Below are 9,935 nucleotides of genomic sequence, written 5' to 3'. Positions count from 1 at the left end.
CTAATCCATACTGGTAAGAGAAATAAAGCATAACATGATACATGGGACAAAGCCCTAAAGGAAAAAAACAAGATCCAGCCCATGCACATCATGCAGCGGAACCATCACCTCCTTGTTGTCCGCGGTTGCTCCTCGCATCTGCACACACCAACAAGTTGATGATCATCGCAAGAGAGAGTACCACACAGCAGAACACACAACAACAAAAGTAGGGTAAGCTAACGCACAAAAGGTTTCATCCATCAAGTCTGATATAATTTCACAGTATCATACACTCACTTCAACCAAGCATGTTATGACTCATCAGGCAATACACTACGACTCGACTCGACTCGACTCATCCAGATACATATAACTTGTCGGATTCAGCGGATGCTTGCACTTGTGGTGGATACCTCTGCTCACCCCGAGCTATGTGTTACAGTGTTACAATAAATCAATTTCCATCACCACAAGGTTAGCCCTTAGAAGATTTCAGGCCTCCTGCGCACCACAGGAGCCAGTCCGCTCTAGGTGAGACTAACTGACTCCTTAGAGTGTCAGGATGCAACCTTACCTTGAATCCTTACCTAGTTATACAGATGGGGCACCACCATGGACACCCACTAACATGGGCCATAGAATTACGTCCCGACCACTGAAGCGCAACACCGGAGGTCTACCTAGAGACCCCAAGGAATTACACGCTGACACAGACCAACAATCATAAATCAGCAGTATGAGCACATTAAATCATGTTTGCAATTTCATACCAACCCCTGGAATTATTCCTCAAACGTACCACATTTTGAATCCATACCACTGGTAATCACCACCCATGAATCTAGGGTCTCATCTCATATCAATACCATGTTACTTTAATTCCAATCCACTCATTCATTTCACATGCCAAATTCCACAATATCCATCATTCACCATTCATGAATATGTCACGCATACATAGCAATCCATTAGCATATATATATATATATATATATATATTATATATATATATATATATATATATATATATATACATATGTACATGTATCTCATCATAGCAATCATACCCAAACAATTCCAATCATCCAAGAATAAACAAGCATCCAAACAAAGCACTGTCTCGCCCAACACCTCGCTCAGGCTGAAGGGTCTCACTCAGGCGAGACGTGCTCGCTCAGGCGAGCCCCTTTCGCCTAGGCGAGGGCTCGAAAAGGCATCTAGGAATCAACGCGGGATCTCGCTTAGGCGAGACCCCTCTTGCTTGAGCGAGATACTCGCTCGCTCAAATGAAGAGTGGGTCGCCTGGGCGACCTTTCGTGTAAAAAGGTTTGGGCGAGTCCCTATTCATCTCGCCTAGGCGAGAGTGGCCCGCTTGGGCGAGATTCACAGGTCTCGCCACTATTTTCCTGCAACAGTTCCTCGCTCCAGCCCAAACAACATATTCATACAATAGTTTCAAGCGTTCAGAACCAAAATAACAACACACCAACCACACAAACTCGAAATAACAGCCAAACAATGAAAGGAACGGGGCATATGAGTAAGGTCTTAGCTTCCCTACCTAGAAAATGACAAGCACGAGATCTCGACCCCTAAACAGCGGAGAACGACAACACAAGGGGCGACTCCAGGTACTGGAAAGAAAAGAGAAACAGGGGAAGAATGAGTTACCCAGCGTAATCGTAGCAGAGCTACAAGCACGGTTTGGAAGGTTACTTACTGGAGTACAAGTCCCTTAGCTCAACGTGACAGTGGAAGCAAACCCTAGCGGAGGGGGTTGACGGCTGCAGTCTTAGGTTTCTCTAAAATGAATTGAAAAATGAGACTTAGGGCAACTAAGATTGATTTTTATCTACTGGACCAGCCCTTAGGCCCACTTACAAGGGCAACCCTTTTAGTTTAGGGCTGAAAGATAAGGAGCAATCTTAACGGGCCTTACAATATTGTTGTCGTTAGGCGATCAAATTACCACTACTTAACTTAGCAACTTCAGTATTTCCAAATTAGTAGTGAACAAACACCTAAATTTGAGGTTTAGGGCCAATTGAGCAAAATTCATAGTTTTCATGTTTAGTCATTTAGCTTAGTTGTTCAAGTAGTGTCTAGGTAGAGCTAATCCTTTCACTTGAGCTTTTGATCAATTTGGAGGTCCTCTATCCTTAGGCAAGGCTTAATTGAAGATTAGAAGGCTTAGGTGTTCACATAGTAGCAAGGTCAAGTTGGTTGCAAAGTATGAAATGTGCAAAAGTGATATGTTTGACCTTAGAGTTGACTTTTGCATTTGGATCCCGAATCAAAAGCCAACCATTTGGAGCACTTTAGGACACTAAATGTGACTTGTTTGGGCCTTGGGATTGCCAAAAATTTGAGAGGGCGCTGCGCATTGGAAAAGCATGAAGTGTGCAAAAGTGGTGTACCACACCAAGCCAACTTAACGAAATAATAGTAAAACGATCGTCATACCTATACGCTAAAACATTCAGGTAACCGACCTAGGCTAAGCCAGTCTAAGCCTAGCCGGCCTGAACCGATAACATCCAGAAGAACAACTATCAAGGAAGTAGTCGGTTTAGGCTGAGTACCTTAACACGCCTACCAAAACCCCCCTTATGTTCAATAAGCCACAATAATCAAATCTAAGGGCCTGGGTTAGGACTAGGCCCACTGCAGCCCAAACTAGAGCCCAAGCCAGGGCCCGGCCCATGGCATAACCAGACATAATTAATACTCTATAAATACACGTGGACCCCAGTAATTAAAGGTACGCATTCTTACTCCATTAATCACCTGGTTTGACCTTTGAGAGCTTTGACTCACTTAAGCTCGGAGTCCCTTCTGCAGGTAACCCCTCCTGGGTCCAAGCCGACATGTATCAACCGGGAAGAGGCCAACTGAGGAGATAGCGGAGTACATGGGTAAGGTGACGCTTGTGCCTAACTTATCTGTTTGTTCTCTACAGGAACAATTGGCATGTTTGACCTTAGAGTTGACTTTTGCCATTTGGACCCCAAATAAGGAGCCAATCATTTGGAGCACTTTAGGACACTAAATGTGACTAGTTTGGGCCTTGAAATTGCCAAAAATCTTAGAGGGGGTTGCAATTGGAGTTTGAGATGAATTGGTGATAAATGATTTAGTGTAGGGTAGGTTTTAAGGTAGATTTGGGGAGGTGGCATAGGGACACGACCCAACAGCCTTCCAACACGTTCTGCACATTCTCTGAAAAATGGAGAGGAGTTTTTGACAACATCACACCACCTCATGCAGCTAACCCGAAATTCCCTAAAAAATCACCCATTTTCACTCCATTTTTTATTTTTTTTGGAAGCTTGAATAGCTCAAGCCTTGGTGAGAGGAAGGTTGGGGCAACTCCTTGTACTTATTTTGGTATTGTAATATGGATTGAACTTAATGAATGAAATTTCAGTACTATTCATTTGGTCTATGGTTCCATAATGGTCATCATCATTTTTCACTAAACTACCACCTTGGCTACCACTTTTGAGCTTGAACTCCACCTACCTTACCAAATCTAACTTTTGGAACCAGACCTATGAATTAGTGTGTCCAAAAGACCAATGGGTTGGATTCAAGACAATGGTAGTTTCATTGCACTCTTGCTACAATTTCGAGTTTCTTTTAATTCCACCACTTCACACACATCACTTGTAAGTTTCTTTAACTGTTTCAAGTTTAATTTTGAGTTTCTGCCACCAAATCACCAAAACCCCATTTTTGCACCATTTTCACGTTCACACACACACATACTTACTATTTCATTGAATTTCTCACTCATTTCTAATCATTTGAGTTCGTACATTCATGCACACTCCTAGGATGATTCCCAAGCATTTCGAGCCATCACACACCCAATTCCATCACTATTTCATCAATTCACATGTTCTGCAATTTTTCCTCATTCACACTCACTCATAACCATTGTTCCATTTGAATTCCACGCGATTTAAGCTTTTGATTTGTTCTTGAGCTTCGTTCACGTCCTTTAATGTTTCCCAAGCGATTTGAATAATCAATTCGCATTTCCTTGCATGAATTACTGAATTCGAATTTCTACATTTCATCAATTCATGTTTCTGCATAATTCAATGATTGCGTGATTTTAAGGATTGTTGATGTAAATTGATTTGGGGGGTTTCATTCACTATATCATGACGGAGCGTTTTGTATATTAATTGAATTCTCATTGCACGAGTGGTTGAAATGATCGAAATCGCGTTTCTGCTCAAATTTGGGAATTAGGGTTCATGAAATTGGGAACTTTGCGTGTAGTGCACCAAATCGAGTGATTCCAGTTTCTAAATGCAATTAAGATCATTTATAATCATTCTACATCATTACATTTTCAATTAGATCACTAAAAGATCCCAATGCGACGTTACCATGCACTTTGCTCATGAACATGTTCTTGCTTTTGGCAGATTTTGAGTTTGATGAATTTGGATTAATTTAACTATTGCATTAGCCTAGTTTTGATCATTAAACATGTTTTGAACATTTATGATTATCTAATTCATCATTCCCTACCATTTTGTGCATTGCAAGTCATGCATTCATGTGTAGTTCATATCATTTTTGATGATTTTGAATTTTCTGTGTTTAAGTGTTGATTTTGAATACATTTCCCCACCACAATTCAAGCACAAATATTGCATTTGACTTTAGCCATGTCCACAGATTGATTCCCAAGGTTCTCCCTATACTACATTTTTAAGGAGAAATTGGTTTTGACCGAGTCTTTACGCAGCAAAAAGGCTTTATCACCCATGCTGACTCGTCTTGATTTTCCACTCGACCTGACCCGTCTCAAACTTCGACTAGGTCCATCTCGACCTTCAACCCTGCCCGACCTATCTCGATCTTCGCCCAAACCTATCTTGACCTTTGGCCTGACCTAACCCATCTAAACCTTCAATCTGACCCAGGATATCTCAACCTTTGGGTTGACTTGACCTATCTCGACCTTCATTCGAGGCCAGCTTGTCTCGACCTTTGGCCTGAGCCAGCTCGTCTCGAGCTCGACCTAAGTCGATCCTTCTCGACCTTTCTTCTTGGTCAGTCCATATTGACCTTTATCGAGCTTCAGCTTGAACCAACTAAAAATTTAGATTGAAATTTAAGTTTTCCATATTTGAAAAATTTGGATTAAAAGAATAGATATCCAATAAAAAAAAAATATAAGATGTAAATTATATTAAATCCAAGTTTAATAAAATGAATTTTAAATGAATTAGATGAAAAATAGATCAAATTGACAAAAATGAAATTTTTGCCCACCAATAAAATAACTAATTTGTCTTCACATGGGAAACAATAAAAACTCAATTTCAAGTAATGAAAACTACACTTTGACACATAGTTGCATGTCTTATGACTTTTTTAACATGCATATTAGATCTTACTAATAATTGTAATTTTTTTTAGTTAATTACTAATTTTCTAGTATGTTGTTGCGGGTTTGTGCTCTAAAACATGAATGGATTCTTCCTTAACTAGTTGCATCATATGTATCTTACACTATCCATTACCTCAATATGCATGAAAGTAAGCCTTTAACCTACTCTACAAGGCAGAATCCATAATTTGATCCCATATATACATCAATCCAATGAATGCATTACACAACCAACCACACGTCTATCCTATGCAACGCTTACTTAATGCCAAAGCAATTCAATCATTTATTTATGGAACCATCCAAAGCTTGAAAGAAGCATTTTCTTTGCATCAACAGCCCTGTGAGTTTCCTTCCTGATCAGGAGATGATGGGAAAATCCGTTTTGCCAACCATTGAAATGGTCTCAATAGTTGAGCCCTTTCTTGTTCCAGAACCAAATGGCAGCATTGTAATTCTCATTGCGAATCTTTCTAGTGGCTGCCCTCCAATCATACTTCTCCATCTCCAAACGTGCAGCTATTCCCATTGTTTCTCTCAAGTCTTTGTCATCCAAAAGAGGTTTCAGTTTGCTCAAACAATCTTCTAGATCACCTGGAGTATAGAGGAAACCAATTTTTCCATCTTGGTCTTCAGGGATTATGTCTGGGATGCCACCAGCACGTGCTCCAACCACAGGGATCCCCGATGACATGGCCTCCAAAACAACAAGGCCAAGTGTCTCTGACTCCGAAGGCATAACAAACACATCTCCACTTGGCATATGCTTGAGATAGTTCTTCCCCTCCCAGCATTCCAGTGAAGACTGCTGGCATGCCTTCAAACAGTTTCTCTAAGTCCTCCTGTGAGTTTCGAATTCATGTTAATAAAATATGCCTAAAATAGGAGATCATAATGTTTCATCATTTCAGTGAAATTATGATATAGGCAGGGATGAAACAAGAGTCAAATTTTCTATAAACTCTCGTCTAAGTGTCTACCTTGAAGTACATAAGTTAATTTTAAATTCTGACATGGTTTGTTTCATTTTACCTATTATTTCTTTTTCTATTAGTCCATACTAAAAGTTTATCAAAAGGGATCAAAGTAAATTAATTGATGTAGATAAAAGAAAACAAGGACACATCACAAGTCACCTGTATGGTCCATCTCCGATAAAGGCAATTCGTGCTTCAGGAAGGCTATCCATGAGACTGCCAAAACATGTTTAAATTTGAAAACGAAGGATACAAATATTAATTTTACATATGATAAATATTCATCAAATGGTTTGGCATGGACTCTAAAGAACTGAGAACAGAAGAAACAAACAGGAACTTTCTAAAGAAAAATTTATAAAACATATCTTCAAAAAGTTCTAACCATCTTTAAGCTTCAGGACATTAGTAACTAACGAAAATTTTTCGACAGTGTTCCACTTGATGGACTGCAAAATCATACGTTCATGTTTTCTGAAATTTTCACAATGTTCTCTACCTTCTGAGAAAATCTAAACTCTTCTCGACTCCCAGCCGTCCCACGTGAACTATTAAGGGCTTATCAGGTTCACCATTGCTGTATGAAACAAGATTTAGAATAAGTGGAAACACCATTGAATGTCAAACTCCGGAAACATGAAATGACAAATGGTCAGTACCTCAGTCTTAGTCTCATTTCATGAGACTTGAATCGTGGATGGAAACTTTCAGAATCAACACCCTTGTTCCAAAGACGAATCTTGTTAGCTGGACATCAACAGAAGATTCGAGTTAAAGACAAAAAGACTGCAGCATTGACAAAAGGTTCATAAAGAAATGTTATTGCTCAGCTCATGTTAACAGAGCACAGCTCCAAGAAATCACTTGATAAGGGTGTTTGAGTTCACCTGCTGTTGCTCTAGCTGCTTCAAGATCCCTTCCAATGGCAGCTGATGGCACCAGAGTAAATCAGCTGCTGTATGCAGAAATTCTGTGTATAACAGTAAAATCATGTTATTTCACAATAATGAGTCAAAGTGAGAAAAGAAACCACGAGCGCATATACATACTTATGACCCACCACATGGGTTGCACCAACCAGCTAAAGGTGTATCTTGGAATGTATCTGGAAAATATTAAGGTCAATCACAATGAGTAGACGATTCAATCTGAAGTATAAACATCATAGCGTCGAAAATGTGAATACATTCAGAAAATATGAAATGTGAGTAATGTTCGGTTGCATAAACTTCAACTAGTCCTTAGAAGAGAAGAGAATACAGAGATAAAATGAATCAAATTAACCAATTCAATTTTTTCTACAAGTTTTGTCATCTAACTTTTCCAAACGATGTCAATAAAAACTTCTCCAAACTTGAAATGCAAGTGGTTTTAATGAATGAGAAATTTATCCAAACTAACCTAAAATATGTAACTTACACTGGTACGTGCGTGTGATAGGACATGACAATAGGAACACTTAGCAGTTTTGCGATGATAAGGGCACCAAACACCTGAAAATTTCAACCAGCCTCAATAATGATATAAATGAGTTTTTACAACAACATTGTTCTTTCCAATGCTGTAGATAACGAATAAAGAATAGAGGAATTTTACACTAACCATTATGCCTGGTGATGATGCATGTATTATGTCTGGCTTAAACTGAGCAACTGCAGAAATTATTCTTGGACTAAGTGCTAAAGAAAGGGGTACCTTTTGATACCATGGACAGGGGAAGCTGCATTTTACAATTGTTTTTTTTTTTTTTGTTTAAATGAAGACTATTAGTTCAAAACAATGACAGTGGTAGCAACCATAACTTTCAAAGAACATTAGCTTTTAAATAAGACCGTTCTAAAATCTAATTTGAGTATAAAGTCAAATTTAAAAACTTTGAATATGATAAATATATGGAATCTAAAATCTATATGAATACGATGGCCATTTATAAATTTAAGCATTGAACGACAACAATGAAGAAACATAAATTCAAGTTCCTTATGGCCTAAAAGCAAAATATTATAACAAAACTAAAGAAGTCAAAGGCCGCAACCTTCGCGATCCAATTAATTTGGCTCCATGAAATTCCTTGGGTACTCCTTCATGTGTTGTCACAACCATTACCTACAACATGCACCAATAATGCCAAACATTTGCTTTACTGTGTCACAGTAAAATACAGGACATGATAAACAACAGGGAAGAAAAGTTACCTCATCTCCCATTTCACGAAGGTATTTTATAAAATTCTGGAAACGATTTTTGTATCTGAGACATATCTGCAAAATAGATATTGCATTACACTTAGTACATTGATGTGTGGTGTCTGCTGTGGAAGGGAACAGGAACACCTCTTCTTCAATTTAAACTGAATGTTTATCACAGAACTTATTGGGAATGTAATGCGCACAAGTAGAAAACATGTGAGGTTAATTACCCACCAACTTTACCTAAACCTTATGTCAGGTCACTCAAGCATTCATAAGTTGCAAAACATCCAATTTTACATTCCAAATAAGCAGAAAACAGCTCAGAAGCACGTTTATGATGGTGATCAAAAGAATTAGTTTTAACCTAGTAAAAGGTTATTCCTAAACATGCATAGACAAAGCTAGCTTAGTTAAATCATAAAAAAAAAATGATTAAAAAAAGCATTATAAAACAAAAACTTTCTATTTCTATTAAAACAAAAAAATATATGTCCACGAAAACCAAATTCAAATCCATCTGATCTTTTAATGGTCAGCAGCAAATTCATCAAAAACCATAAAGTCAATACTGAATCAGAACAAGACTAGTCAGCTGCATCAGAAACTAAAATTCAACGCTGTCCTAACCCAACTCCCGCATTTCATCTTTAAAAGAAAAACACTAAATAAGGAGAAGGGGTTGCATTATGGTTAGATTTCACATACAAACACGCACATTGCAGATTCAGATAAGAAATCAACTCACGCAAAAGGAGAAGGCTCAACGAAGAGAGCAATTCTACGAGGCCTCGAATTGCTCTCAGGATCAAGCAGAGAAAAATCAGAGGACCCTCTTCCTCCTCCACTCCTCCAACAAACAATCTCTGCTATAGTCATTTCGGTGGCTCCAAGCGCGAAACTTTTTCTACTTTTCGCACTCGATGACCCCTGAAGAGAGCACAATCTTGCTTTTCTGCAAAAGAAGCAATGGGTTTGACCCAAAGGATCGATAAAACGCAAATCTCAAAGAATTCTGACGGAATGTGGAAAAAGAAGAGGGGGTTGTGATGAGTGTGGCAGGTGAAGGAAAAGGAGGAGAGAGAGAAGGATTTATAGAGAGAGACAACGTTGTAGAGTTGTTCATGATGATTGCAAATGCGTGAGAAGAATAATATAAAGTTACAGCCTTGGGTTAATTATATGGTAAGTTGTAGGTTGTGCAAGGAAGGAAGAGAGAGAACGTGTGTGAGTGGGTGCAAAGGGAGGAATCTAAGACGCAAGAGACTCTAACTATGGATATTCTCTTTGATGGGGGGACTTCATGGAATCAAAAAGGAACTGTGGGCATATGCGATTGGGTCACTCTCATCACACAATTATTGTTTCGGGATA

General features: G+C 38.8%; 1 pseudogene; it reads right to left on the bottom strand.

The window, feature by feature from the left end:
- Window positions 1-5,457: 5,457 nt before the first annotated feature.
- On the bottom strand, window positions 5,458-9,440 carry LOC114171457 (annotated as a pseudogene).
- Between the last annotated feature and the right edge of the window lie 495 nt (window positions 9,441-9,935).

The sequence above is a fragment of the Vigna unguiculata genome, unplaced genomic scaffold (genome assembly GCF_004118075.2).
Source record: "Vigna unguiculata cultivar IT97K-499-35 unplaced genomic scaffold, ASM411807v1 contig_267, whole genome shotgun sequence".
Classification (NCBI taxonomy): domain Eukaryota; kingdom Viridiplantae; phylum Streptophyta; class Magnoliopsida; order Fabales; family Fabaceae; genus Vigna; species Vigna unguiculata.
This window is presented reverse-complemented; position numbering and strand designations above follow the sequence as displayed.